Below are 15,231 nucleotides of genomic sequence, written 5' to 3'. Positions count from 1 at the left end.
CCTGCACATCTCCTTTAGTGGCAGTGCTCATGTGAAGCTCCATCAGCTCCTGTATCCTTCACAGCTATTCAGCTCCACTACTTCACCACTCCTTCAGGGGTGCCAGGACACCTACTGATTAGAAACTCGTGTTTGAACAAACCTCAGCTAGTATAACTTTGCTCCAGTTTTTAAATCAGGATATTTTTGACACAAGTACATTCCCATATCTGGTTCATCATTATAACTACTGAAGAACAAAGCAAAATTGAGACTGATGGCACTAGATTCAAGAACATCCATAGAGGTTTTAAAATTTCTTCCCAGGCTCCCAAACTTTTAAAAAGCTGCTTTAGGACAAAATTTATGGCTTTATGCCCAAATTGATGTCTTTATCTCATCTGCTGGTTAAGCATATTGACATCTGTAGAGGCCTTGAATTAAATTCAAGAGCAGCTTCCCAAGAGCCAGTAAAAGCATTCAAGGAGTTCGTCCTTTACCAGTGATAGTGGGTTCAGATAAAACCTTGATCTGGAGGAGGGCTCTGCCTTCTCCTACACTCAGCAAGTGCTGGCTGGGGGCCATGCCTCTAGCCAGAGGTAGCCAGGAACTGGGCACATTTTGTCATTTCAAAAGCCATCAAAAACCACTATGTAACAAGCTGTTCTGTAGAGGAAAATCTTCAATTAGCAGTTGAAAATTAAATCTTTTTGTAATTGTACTTTCGTTGCAGTTTCTCATACCATTACTGGACATTTGAAATTCTATCTTCTATACCCCTGTATACATAAGAATAATTTCTACCTTCTTTATTTTACCTCAATACTTTGTGATATACAGACTTCATCTCAATGCCAGTGTGAATTTTAGGCCTCACACTGCCCTGTTAAAACTGCAGACATAGCAGATTCAGCAGCAGGTGTACCGTTTCAAACCATCTAGCAAAATGTTGCAGTTCTGAATTTTTTCCTTTTTTTCTCAGTCATATTTCCCACTCAATGAGCAGAGTAAGGATACAAACATCTGGTCTTCATTCCCTGGAATACACTCTCTTTTCTTCAAAGATGCTGTAAGAAAATCATCTCCTTAACAGCCAGGCAAAGCCAACAATTTCAACAACTACCACTATGAGATGCAAAGTCAAGAGGCTTTTACCTTCAGGACAGTGAGTACACCATCCCAAGAGCTTTATAAACCATGCAAAAATGTTTCCATCTTGTTCTGCCTTAACACTATCAAGCATGTGCAAGCACAGTGGAGCCAGCATGTAATTAAGAAGTACCATGTAAAAATTTTCCATAGATTTGGGGTTTTCTTAAATGCCTAAGTGTATTACAGATTTTTCATGCATTTGTTGTGCAGCAGCCTGGCCATGAGGATTTTGCTGGCTGTTCCCCACACCCTCACAGACAGGCATGCAGCAGCTTGGGCTGAACATAAAAAGGAATGCATAGGGAAAAGCTGCAAGCTCATAAAATGTTAAATGGTCATTTGCTTCTATTTTTCAGTATATAACAACTAAATAACTCGTCTTGTTATTGCAGTCCGAGGTTGTTCTGGTTTTGTGATATTGTTCTACTAAATCTCCACTGCACTGTACTGGTGTGCACATGTATACTCACACTCAGCTACAAAATTCTGTGTTGTGATTCTCCCCAGCTAAAAAGAATTACAGACACTACTGGCACCAGCAGAGAAGGGAAGGAGGTACAGCATATTGTTTGACAATGATGCTAAGCAAGTTAATAATTAGAATTTGCTATGGTCAGCCTCTTTCCCAAACACTTTATTATTGACGTTTGTCCTTTCTAAAATATTTTCTCTTGTAAGACTCACATTCATGCAGAAGGCAGATGTTCATCTGTGGTTTGCAGCCTTTCAATAAATAAGTTGTCATTATAAGTAAAATTTAACAACCTGGAGAAAGGAATGGATGAGCCCAAATTCTAAAGAAGAAAAAGAACTTTTCCTACTATGAGTATGTCACACACAAAACGACTTGAATAGAACATCTGTTGTCTATAATCTGATAATAGTGTAGGTTTTAAAGCGCGCAAAAAGATCCTAACACATGGGCAGATGTGTGGTTAAAGGCAGTGCACAGGATGATTCCTGTCTTGTGCTACCAACTTCCTTAGATGGAAGAATAAAACCTCACCCCTGCCAGAGTGCTGTTTCACTGTCAGCACACATTTGGACAGCCTAAGACCTTATGGCTTGTTTTATTGACTACCAGCCTTGTATCAGTCAACCTGAGCCTTTGTCCTTGTGAAATCATGCCAGAAAGCTGCTCGGGCCAGGGACAGATGTCCTTTGTTTCAGAACAGATGCAGCCTTGCTTTGTGCCTTTTCTTTCCTGACCTCCTGGCTGGGGCTGTGCTGGCACCCTGACCCCTAGATTGCTGTGTCTGACATCTGCCGTGGCAGGGCTGGGGACATCCCTCCTTGGATGCAGAGCAGCTGTGGGAGCCATGAGGGCACTGCTGCTGTGCAAGTGCCAGGATGCACTTGCTGCTGTGGCTGCTGTGGCCTTACATGTGTGCAACACAGGGTGCATGTGTGTGTCTCTGTGTCTCTGTGTGTTCACCTTTCTTTCTGCCTTTCATGACTGCAGGAGGTGACAGACCCATGGCTGAAAGCTGTGACACCAGCACTGGGGATGAAAAGCAGCAGGATGTGAGGAATCACTGGAGCTGCTGCAGCTGAGTCAGCAGGCCCCAGCTGCTCTCCTGCCTATTTGTCTTACAGCAGGCTGTTGTCTGTGCTGCGAGCTCCCCACGCTTGCTCAGGAAGTCAGAAAATTAGTAGAATGGTCTCAGCTCTCCCAGAGTAGACAAAATATCAGAACTTACATCCCTAGGCTGGATATTTCTGCTCTGAACTTTGCAAACTGTGCATCACTCATGTTAAAGACAGAACAGCAGAGACAGGCTGAGAGAGTTGGGGTTTTTCATCCTGGAGAAGAAAAGGCTCTGGGGAAGCAACAGAGCAGCCTTCCCGTACCAAAGGGGGCCTGCAAGAGAACTGGAAAGGCACTTTTTGCCAGAACATGGGTGATGCCCATCACAAGGGGGGATGGCTTTACATTGACAAAGGGTGGATTTAGACTAGATATTATGAAGAAAATCTTTGCTTTAATGACGGTGATACACTGGAACAGGTTGCTTAGAGAAGTTGTGGATGCCACCATCCCTGAAAGGGTTCAAAGCCAGGCTGGATGGGGCTTTGAGCGACCTGGCCTAGTGGAAGGTGGCTCTACCCCTCCAGATGATCTTTAAGGTCTCTTCCAACCCAAACCATTCTATAATATCATGATTCTATGCTTTTATTCTTCAGAAGACCTCCATGACATTCCTACAGCTCTCACTGTTGGAGACAAAGATAAAGACCTTTAATTCTGCTTCCTCACAGAATATTGATTCTTTACCATCATTCAGAAAGAAACTCTCTGTCCACAACTCCTGAAAAATCCCTAGCCAATAGCCAGTGTGGAGTCAGTCTGACTCTGCCTAACTGACCTAAAGAATACTGCAGGCTGCTGAATCACCCAGATTTTCTGTCTTTGTAGACTGTTTCTCCACCTCTTAATTTGTGCCAGCAATAAGTAGTATAGCAGCTAGAAAATAAGCCACTTCAAGGAAATTAAAACTGAATTTTACTTTTTGCCAAACTCATTTTTACCCAGATCAATTCCTTGAACCACTCCACTGCCTAACAGCAGAACCTGTTGTGGTGCAAACAAGCATCAACTGACAAGCAGCTGGATTTGGATTGGCTTCAACCATGATGAAACAGCATCCTTCTTCAAGAAGAGAGGCCTCAACTAAGGCGTGAGTCAAGCAATGGCCTGTAAGCTTTACAAAAGATGTAGTGAGTGATAATATCAAAGCCTGAGGTAGAAAAAAATGGTGCACAATGTAAGGTGGTGTACTTCCTGAGTGACTGGTGTCTTGGTGGTGTATGCCATGCCTCTCTTTGGTTTGTATGGCTGTGGATTAAGCTATCTAATTTCTAATCACTGCCTGGTGTGGCAAGCCCTTGCTACACACATTACCTGGATGGTGAAGCTACAAAGCTCACACTATGAAGCTCAAATAGCGTAATTTCTTAAGACTCTCAGAGGAAGAAAAGCTCCCTATGAAATCTAAGCCAGCTACAATGCTCATGGAACTGGAGGGGAGAAGATCTGAGTCTACTTTGAAAGGGTGGGGAGAAATCACTATTTTCATAGAGGAATTATCTTAATGTATTTTCAGTCACTGCAGGAATACCCCTGCAATTGTAAACTGTGGAGTGATTTAAAACTGTTGGGAAAAAAACAATCAAAGAGATGTCCCCTGATGTCTCATGTTCTCTTCCTGAGGCACATATGGTAGTCATGGCTTTTGATGTTTGCTCTCACATCTTTAATTTATAGGGAAGTTTGTTGTAAGCTATGACATGTAAGGACAAGCAAAGACAATGTTCTCTGGCTCTGGGGCATCTGAAATAACTTTTGTCTTGGAAAAAAAGCATCATTAGGCTGAAGTGCACAGGCTTACTCAGAAATCTCACTTTACAGGGCAAACTCTTACCTGAAACAGTGAAAGTAGCTGTTTGAAAAATAGTATCCGACCAATTTAACCATTTTTTTCTCACTAAATTCAGAAGTTGTTACAACTCCAGCACAGTAACTGCACAAAACTGCTTTCTTCCTCCAGCAGTTGAAGAGGAACATGTATTACATCATCAGCCTGGAGATCAGAGGCAGCAGATGAATGTGAGGGTTAGTCTCCAGTGAAACACTAAGCATCTCTCTCTTTCTCAGGCACTGACAGAGGCTTCATATCCCTCCCTCAAGACCAGCCATTGCTCAAAGATTATCTTTAATACACAACATCTTTCAAGCAAACTAATCTCCCCCCATTGTCTCGACTGCACAATACAGCCTTCAAACAAGAAGTGCAAACGGGGACATTTCTATGTTCTCTCCTCATCCCTCTTATGTGAACAGCCAAGAGACCAACAGGGAACAGTGTCTTACATCTTGGATTTAGTTTGTACACTGCAATAAAATTGCCCAAATGGTAATAATGTGACAGGAGAAAGATTCTGTGGGTATATTCATAGACTCCACAGGCATTTCCACAGAGATACTCTTTAACACTCAGGTCAAAGATCTTCCTCCTCAGAGGCTTTTCTATCTTTTCTAGATGACTTGTTGTAGAGGCCTTTCTTTGGCTTCCCACTTGTTGAATCAGTTTTCAGATTCAATTTCTTTCTTCAAGAAGCCCTCAGAAAACATTTGGTGCTTTTGGTGTTTCCCACTGTGGGAAAACCTGTCAGTGCCAGGCAGGAGGAGGCAATGTTTATAGTGTGCTACAATTGGGTGGCTTTCGGCCAACATGAAGTGAGGTCCAAGGGTCATGTACGCCCTGCTCTGCTGACTTTAGAATTCTGACTGAATACTAAAGATTCCCAAAAGACAGCCATTGCTACAGATTTGTGTTGCAGGTTTTTTGTTGGTGTTTCAAGGACTTTATTTTAAAAAATATTTTTCTGGCCACAGTTTCCATCTGTTTTTCCTAGAGCTGGTGGATGGTCAATTAACTAGAGTTTGGGGAAATCAGCAGTTTTTTGTTTGCAATCATTCATGCAGATCTTTCTCTGCCTTCAGTCTGAGCTGATTTGCAAAGACAAACAACTAAAATAAACATAGCTCTAATGCTGCCTGGTTCAGAATCAACTGAACATTCAGCTCTGGAAGTACTGCATGATTTTTAGGTAAAGCATAAATGCATCCAAATTTATTTCATGTTTGAAAGAGATCCATCACCAGATGGGCCTGCCTTGGAGCTGAAGCCTGATAGAGTTAGACAGTGTTCACACTTTTTCCCTGGGAGCAGCAGCAGCAATTTCAGTGGAAATACTCACAGAGTAAACGTTGAACCCTGAGCCTCATAATTTAGTCTTTTGGCTTAACTCCGTTTCCTTGGCTTTGCACTGACTGGTTGGGAGAAAACACCCTGCAAATAGTTCCCCTGTGTGCCCTGCTCCTCACCTCATGCTGCTTGTCTTCAGCTCTGCCAATATCTCCCTTTGCATGGACAAACTGTAAAACCAGTCTGGGGAAGAGTTCAGCTTAAAAAATGAGTGTGAAAATTTGGGGAGGAGGAGTGAAATGAGGAGTATTGGCTTATGGGCTCCCCAAGATCATTTAGGGTGGGATTTCAGCAGTCACTGTGTTAGCACTACCAAGTGAGGAGCTTGGCAAGGAGAAGGGGAAAGTGGGTGGAGATGGAGCTGCTCCGGCTGCCGAGCACAACAGCTCATGGAGCCCTGGCCTGGCCCAACAGGGACTGAGCTCCCTAAGACAGCTCCGGTGCTACTGAAATACCCATCTGATCCTGCCACGTCACAGGACAGCCTGAGAAGCAGATTTAAATCCCTGTGGGCCTTGAAAAGAAGACAAAAAGTCCATAGCTTTGTGGGGGTAAAAGCAGAGTTTCAGTGCTCTTTGGCTTTTATGATTAGATCCTGATCTGAAGTCTGCTGAGTTCATTTGAAAGACTGAGTGCACTGTTCTTGATCAAGACTACAAATCAAGTATTTTAAAGACTTCATCAATTCTTCCACTGACTACAAAGCACTAAGAAAAATGACTGGGAAAAGATAGAAAAAGGCAAAAGAAACACAGAAACAGCTGTACACCATTGAAACAGAATGTTACTGCGAGATGTAGTTTATAATAATTAGTGGATCAACATGCTAAGCAAGGGATTTTTTTTCTGTTTTGAACCAGTAGATGCACAGATGGGGTCTATAATAGAACTGGCATGTGCGTGGATTTTTTTTTTTTAAGGCTGCATAATTTTACAACCACTACTAACGTTTGTGTGTGTTGATATAATGGAAAGAGTACTCAAACTTCTGAGAACTGACATTGTCAACTGGCTTCCTGCCCATGAGGCGACATTGAAATTGCAATAGTCTTTGGAGCAGCAGTAATGGCTACAGCCAGACTGTGCAGACCCATGAGCTGCTCTTATCACAGTAATAGCAGTAGCATCAATGTGCTAAGTCATTTAAGAAATGCAATTTTCCTTAGGTTTTCAGCCAAAGGTACAGTGACAGCTACACTGATTAGGATCAAGCAATAGATCTGCTTTTGAGACAGAGTTAGAAATGAGCTTTTCTGACTTCTCCTGCCCTATATGATCTGGTTGCCATGAGGAAGAGAGCATCAGCACACACTAACCAATTAGGCCTCATTGACCAACCAGGTCCAAAGTGCTCCAACATGTCTCTCTTCACCATTGAACAGCCTGAACACCCTCTTTGTCACAAATGTACCAATTTCAGCTGCATTCTCCCTAAACCATCATCAGACAGGGTCTTGCAGTTAGAATGATCCAATGGACTCTTCCCAAGAGGGGAAAAGCGTTCGCCTGTGACAAGCCTGTTCTGGAGGTGAGCTGTCCTGCATAGGTGACCACCTGCTAGGGTTGTTTGTGTCCACAGCCATAGAGGTCACCCCACAAATGTGCCTTCTGATTGTCAGTTCATGTGTTTATTAAGTGCTCAGATATTCTAAGGCAATTTTGAGGAGGGGTTATTATTCCTGTCTCATTCACCTGTACGAGTGAGAAACAAAGAAAATGAACAGAATGACATCATCAGTAATAAAGAAAGAGGAAAACAAAGGTAGATCACAAAATATGTATTCTGCTTTTTTCCAGGGACAATGTAGGGAGTACATTTCATTTTGAGATTTTCACCAGAAAGCAATTAATTCCTGGAAAAAAACAACACGAGTCAAGATTTTAAAACTTGTATGTGTAAGAACTAAGATCAGCACTAGGGACACTCACACAAACGTGCTTGCAGAATTCCTCTAATGCTGTCAGTTCAGCTGAATGCCACCAGTTCACATGAAGCTCAGGAGGTCCCCTAAGCAACTCAGCACCTTCAAAATGTTAATTAGAAGCACAGCTAGTACAGGAAAAGCCTAGCTTTAAGCTATGTATCTGTCAGAGACTCATACATAAACCATTACACTAAAAAGGCTATTCCAGCATTTGATCACTCCTAAGAATGGTCCAAACTGTGCTGCAAAAATATTGGAGGATGTGTCCTGATGCCTGGGGTACAACCCAGCTGTGACATATGCCACTGCAGCCATGCCTGTCAGTGTTTTAAAAGAAATGCTAATCTGATCCAAACTGCAAACTCAGCACTTAAGCAATGAAACTGGAGTTTTATTGGTCCTTATTACATCCCAAGTCTTACAATCTCTGACATGTAATATAACGTCTCAAAGACTGCTTTTAAAACAATAGCTGTCATAGACGAGAAACTAATTGAGTAAAAACAAAGTAATAATTGAAGCAACCACAATCCAACTAACCACTCTAACTACTACAAAGCCTCTGAAGAGCTTCCTATTTCAGATGGCTTCTGCTGATCCCTTTTATTCGTTTGGTTTTATCAGCAAGACCAGCAAACCAACAGCCCTAAGAGCTGATGCCATCACGTGCAGCTATCATTGGCACTGAACCAATGTGAACCTTACTACTCAAAATTAGTTGCAAATTCTGGCACATCAGGTGAACAAAGCCCACTACCACTAAAAAATAACACTACAGAATTCAATCTTTCAAGCATCCAGCACAAAGAAAGCAATGCTGTGCTAGTAGAGACGCAGATTTTTTTGCAGTATGTTTGTCATTCAGATTATTGCCTCCTCAATTGCTGGTAGCTGAATTCCCATCTCATTAAAGCTTTTTGGAGGAAAATTCCTCAGAGGGAGCTGACTTTCCCATTTTTTTTCTTCATTTCTTTAGCTCTGTGGAAGGCCCACCCACAGTTTTGGCTGCCTCTATTTTGCAGCTCTCTATTCTGTTTAAGTTCTTTTCTTGCACAGTTATTTGCAGCTGACAACTAGAGCAAAATGTCTACAGGGCTTTTATTAACCAAGAAAAATAATTTAAAAAAAAACAAAAAACAGGAAAGAAAGAAAAATCTTGATTTCAAGTCTAAGGCCAAATTTGGAAAGCTACAAACACACCTTTTCTTTTTTGTTTGGTTGTTTTTTCGTTTGATTGTCTTTTTGTTCTCTGTCCTATCTCCCTCCAAAAGCATCAGCTAGGATGGATAAACACAAGAAATACATCTTCATCTATAGCAGCAATTGTCATATTTAGGTTTGTGAACAACCATACATCATGATGTTTATCCTCAAGAGATGCCGGAGTAGTTCTCAGAGAGAAAGGGTTGCAGGCATGCTGAAATTATTACAGCATAAACCATAAGGGCTGCAGGACCACCTTTTTATTATACAATACTTTTGTATAAAGTGGGAGTTTTCACCTGAGTAACAAGCCCTGTGAGAACTCATGAAAACACCTCCGTATCTCCATGAAAGGATATAACCAGAAATATCATCTGTCATCCAGGCTAACTTCTCCAGGTTCTGCTTGAAACTTAGGCTCTGTAAGCTTTAACTGGCTTTTGTAAAACATGTTTTCTGCCTCCAATCCCCCTTCTGGTAGTGACACATTCATTAATTGATGTCTCATTACAATACTGTTACTTCAAGCTCTTATGACACAGTTCCCTTTTAGCCCTTAAAAACACTGTTTTCACTGCACTGCCATTTTATCTCACTTTGTGCAATTATAAAATAGCATATACATCTGTTAAATACTATTATTAATGAAGTAAAAAATTCCCTGTAACACAGGCAATAAAATTTTTATAGAGAACATATTTATCTTTTGACACATTATTATATTGACTCATGAAAAATAGAAGTAATGTGCTCATTAATTATCCACTCAAACTTGAAGGACACTCTTCTCAGTTCCTTCCAGAAAGAAAGGATGTTGAATATTTGATATATGTGATTAGTGAAGTCTGCAGTGAACTCTTCCAGTATTCTGTACTGTTAGCAATCATTGAACCTTTCAGAGGAAAAGGAACAGGGGCTTTAAGAGTTATCATGCATTCGATAGTTTCACAAAGCCATTAAGTTTCTTGAAAGGCAACAGGTAACTTAAACTTAAGAGGAAGTTTAACCAACACATGGCTAAAAGTCACCTTGCAAAACAAAAGGTCGTGAGAACTCACTTAGGGGGGTTGAATTCTGTGCATGAGTGGGATTCCCTGGATACGACGTAATGCTTGTTAGAAAGAGACAACAGGAACCTCCTGGATTTACCTCCCATTCTCAGAATTAAAATTTCAAATTACTACAATAATCCACATTCTTCTATAGCTCAGCCCCTCAGCAATTATGCTGGCTGCTAAAACCAATGTATAAACAGAGCCAAACCACAATAAGCTCTAGAGGCATCACTTCTACAATGTCTGAGACACAGGATCTCTCCATCCAGACCCTAGGAGGCTAAGAGTGGACAGTGCTTGCAAATGGAGTTTTAGCTTGCAAACGGAATTTAGCTCAAAAGGGTCAGTCAAAAAGAAATCAATGCTCACATGAACACAAGTGAAAAATCTGGAATCCCAGCTCAGATACTGCTGCAGCAGGTGTTGAAATTCAGCCTCACAGAGCAACCTTGGGGATGGTACTGCACCCAGGACTTCCTTCTGCAGTAGCTGTGCCAGCTCTAGAGAGCTTTGCAGTTTGGCTGTGAGGCACAGAGAGGGAGGCAGCAGTGTGCAGAAGGGAAAATTCCAGCTGTGGTTGTTTCCCCTTCCCTCCCTTCCTACCCCACAATAGCTTCACTGTCAGAAACAACAACAAACTGCAGGACTGCATTCATGCTGATCCCCAAGTGCAACTCCTGCCAATTTCAACCCCTCAATGGAAGGATCATTTTCTTAGGCACATTTAACTAGCTCCAAGCCTTTTTTCCTGCCTAAAAAAGCAGTATCAATTATTAATAAATGATAGTACATAATTAATAGCAGTACTTAGAAGCAGTCCTGCCTTGCAGGGCTTTGGCAACTAGCCAATCCAGCTTTACACTGAAGCACAGCAGAAAAACATCAGCATTATCCTATCATTTAAAGGATATTTCACCATATATTTCTTGAATAACCATTGGGCTGCTCTCCCTTTCTTTTTGGAGCACTTTCCAAAGGTGTGCCATGATAGCTGGCAGCGCTGTGCCCGTTCTTCAGAGGAGAACAAGGCATGGACAGGTAGAGCAGCTGGCCAGCAGCTCACTGGTGGAGCCAAGAGCAGCAGGCAGGTGCATGAAGCTCTGTGTTTTACCAAGTCAGCCACAAGCAAGGCAGCACCTTGCTAAAACAAGGGGAACATTGCCCTGGTAGTTTCCTACACAAGTATGGCAGGAAGAGATTTTGGGTCCCAGTTCTGTTTGCTCACAACTTTTCTCAAGCATCAAGCTCTTTTCAGAAGAATTCACTGAGAAGATTTGTAATTAATTATCAGCCTTCACAGCTTTTGGCATTAACTACTGCAGTTCTCAAAACTTCAAAATAAATTGAATGCAGATAAGCAAGACCAGAGCCACAGATAATGAGAGAGCTCAGCAGAAGAAAAAAGAGAATTAAAGAGAAAAACATATTAAAAAACATTCAAATCATGTCAGTGCCCACTAAAGAATGCCAGCAGTGGTCTTTGTGGAATAGGAGATGTGCCTGGCGCGACATCAAGAAAGAGGTTTATTTATGAACTTGATTTTGTTTGGAGAGTTTTAGTTTGCCTATTAGAGTAAGGAAATCTGGGGCACAGGGCAGAACATAATATTATTTTCTGGAAGAAAGTCCCTTTTCAACTTATAGCTTATAGGTATCAAAGCAGCACATTATCACTACAATTTGCTTCATATATCTATTACCCAATACCTAAGAGTAAGAGTCTCTTTCTACATATGGCAGAAAAAGGCAGCAAATCAGGGCAGAAAGGGAGGTGAGAGCACTATGCTGTATGGAGCAGCAGTACTCCAGGACTGGCTGATAGGTTGGCATGGATTTTAACTCTCTTTTGCCCTGTTGCTTCTCTCCCAGGGCAGAAGAGGGAACAATTTTGGCAGCACTACATGGCCTGTCTGTATTGTTCCACTTATGTTTACTACTAGATTTTTCTTGGAAATAAAGAAATTTTTAGAACATCTCAGCAAATTCATCTGGGGCTTTTTACAGAGCATGTGGCAGACAAATTCTGACTCCTGCATAGCAGTAGATGTACAACAAGTTGTTTTGAAGTCAACTTTTGGATTTCTCAAAGCAGAAAATGCATTTCCCCTTCCTGCTGGGAGAAAGGCTACACACTGCTGATCACCATGACTTCTCACAGTGATCACTTCCAGAGGCAATAAAATAAGCTGCATTTCAGCATTTGTTGACAGTAAGGCTTTAACAGTCTCAGCTATAAGCAAGCCAAACATTTTCTTTCCTGTCACAGGAGTGTGAATTTAAGTTGTAATATCTTAATAAACACTTAATCATGTACCTTTTTCTGTTATGTTTCTCAAATGCTTTGAGCAGAAGACTTATTTCTGTCTTTCTACAGCTGATCCAACTGGCTTTGAAGCTCAAAACACACTTGTCACCTTTGAAGCTTCATTTAACCAGCCAGGCTCTTCCTACATGTCAAACAGATTTGAACCCTGAGACAGAGGCTATAAATTTTTGTAGATAATTTCCACTACAGCCAGATATGGCAAAACCCACTGTGTGTACTAGGACTAACCTTAGGAAGCTTCTTTCACATCAGTCTGAGCAGTTTGCAAGAGCTCAGAGACATCTAAACAGTGCTGGGTTTTAGATTTCAGGCTACAATGCAAAAGATGCTTCAGAAATCCCAGATGCACTTCCCAACCCCTGGAGAATATCTGGGATTTGAAACAATCTGGGATTACGGTGGGTGGAATGTCACATTTTCTCCCTTTGCCATGTTGCAGAGTCTTTGTCTATTCTGAAATGTATGGTACTCACAAACTGCTTTTGCCAGAGGTTAAATACTTTTTATTCACAACACCACAAAGGCTTCTCTGTGCAACAGTGCCAGAAATGTCTAGGAATTCTGCTTGGCTTCATTTATAACTCTCTGAATGTTGTGTGTGCTACATTTTCATATGTTGAGGATTTCTACAGAACTTATCAATACACATAATGTTTTCCAGGAGAATCCCTGGCTTGCCTTTAAGAGTGAACAGCTCCATCCTCAGCTTACCATTTCTGTCAGGCTAGGATCAAATCCAGACACTCTTTCCATTTTTCTTTTAGTGGATCATATACACTTAATCTTTGCCTCTGACAAACAGGATTGAGAAAACCCTCTATTTTTCTTCAAGCTCCCAAATCCACATATAAACACTGTAATTTACTACATAGGGGCAGCTCTTTCAAGGCATAAATATAAGTAGCAATAACAATCATGACTTTTTGAGAAGTTCTTCTTTCCAGAAGTAAAAAATGCAGCCGAGGTGGGGTGTGTGTGACCTTCACATGCCTGAACTCCACAATGCACTGAAAATTCTGCTGCAGAACAGAGGATAAACAGCCCCATCTCTACTGGAAAACTGAATGAGATTAAACAAAACAGCAACAATTTCTCATCTGATCCCTTCTGCAAATAAGATTTTCTAAATTGCTTTGGAGATTTCAGAGGGCAAATTCACCCACTGAGCTGCCGGAGTTACAGCAGGGTTCAATCTGGTTTCAGTACAGTGAATGGATTTTGAGCACTGCTGAGGTTACTGTGTGCAGAGGTAATGAGATGAAATCACAGATCAGGGAAGGCTTCACTTGCTAAGACATTGTAACAACAATAGAATATTCCTGAGAGTCTACTGCATTTTATTAGTTTAGCTGTTGAAAATAATAAACCCGACCAAAAAATCCCAAATTATTTCCATGGAGATTTTAAACAAGTCAAGAATGGGGTTTCTGAAGTAAAATAGCTTGTTTTTAATTTAAGAAACAAAAGGATTTTCTGCTCTAAGAACTTTTGAATAAAACACTTTCCTTTTTATTGGAAAATTCCTTTTTGGTGAAAACCAAAAAACTCCAACTCAGAAAGGGAGGAAATTGTTTTAAAAATCTTCTTCAAATATTCTGGGGAAGCTTTGCCTTCTGGCACAGCCATGGCAGCCTTTAAGACAGTATACATTGAATGTTTTAAAAAACATACATTTAAATTTCCCTGTTCTGACTCCCTTTACTACTGAGCTTGCAGAAACAACAGACTGAGGGGAGGAAAACTCCTGCAAAGTGTGTCTGTGCTCCTCATGGGCTGGCTTGGTCCTCATCTCAGTCCCTGACACAGACGGAGTAGTCCCAGAAAGATTCTCAGGCACAGCACTGTGGTGTTCTTTCCCCCACACTGAAGTAATGACAACTTGAATCAATCATTTTTTCTCTATTCCCCTGCTGTTGAGGCAAAGAGCTGCAAACAGAACTTATTTATCTGAGCACAGTGTTGGAAAGGCGAAACAGACCTAAAGAGAAAGGGGCAGGGAAAAGGGCAATATTCTTTTGTTAGTTTGAAAGTTTGGGTGAACTCTGACATACAGAAAGTGCTTTTTATAAAGATTTCTTTAGCAGATAAGGTTTTAACCTAAAACTTTAAACAGATGAAGAGCCTTATACAGAATAAGTCCCCTCTGAATAATATTCCAGCAGGGAATATTTCAGTGAGTCTCACAGAAACGAGTATAATAAGAGTTAAATTGCTCCTGCTCCAACAGCAGATTTTTCTTAAAATAAATGCAATGAAAACACCATCCCCTGAGTATAATTTTGTACTCTAGAGCCAAAATCCTCTCTTATTTACACATAAATCTAGGCCCTTAGTCACAGAGTACCAGTTGACTTGACTCTTTTCCCAAGACAAGCTCTCCCCACCACCCACCCCAGGTACAACCCAACATCTGCAGTCAGCCTGTGGCTCTCAGTGGACATATTCCAGAGATATATCAGGATAACCATATTCAGAGCTAAATTCTCATGCTTATGGCTAATGAAAGCCTGATGTTTATGTACCAGCAGAGGCCAGCAATATCTGAACATGAGGAGCTTAAATTACCACATTCTACAGTGTTCAGACTTCTTTCACAGCAATAAGAAGGGAAAAAAGCACCATTTGAATCTGACTCAAGAAAGGTAAGGTTATAACTCATATTGCAAGGAGATACAGTATGTGTGTGATGAACTGAAATTGTTATTAGAGAAGAACAGATTCGTGCTATGATAGGGCCAAGTAAGTGCTGGTTTCACTGGTACACTGTTAATTATACATTCACTCTTTCACACAATGAAAAAAAGTCTTGTGTAGTGTCTGTG

General features: G+C 41.2%; 1 long non-coding RNA gene across 1 annotated transcript in view; it reads right to left on the bottom strand.

The window, feature by feature from the left end:
* Positions 1 to 4,696: 4,696 nt before the first annotated feature.
* LOC135303807 (uncharacterized) overlaps positions 4,697 to 15,231 on the bottom strand; it is a 50,987-nt gene continuing 40,452 nt past the window's right edge. The window contains exon 6 of the long non-coding RNA XR_010365185.1: positions 4,697 to 4,712. This is a non-coding gene — a long non-coding RNA (uncharacterized LOC135303807). The remainder of the gene's footprint in view (positions 4,713 to 15,231) is intronic.

Source organism: Passer domesticus, chromosome 1, assembly GCF_036417665.1.
Source record: "Passer domesticus isolate bPasDom1 chromosome 1, bPasDom1.hap1, whole genome shotgun sequence".
Taxonomy (NCBI): Eukaryota; Metazoa; Chordata; class Aves; order Passeriformes; family Passeridae; genus Passer; species Passer domesticus.
The sequence above is the reverse complement of the archived record's forward strand: the minus strand, read 5'-3'. Positions and strand labels throughout refer to the sequence as shown.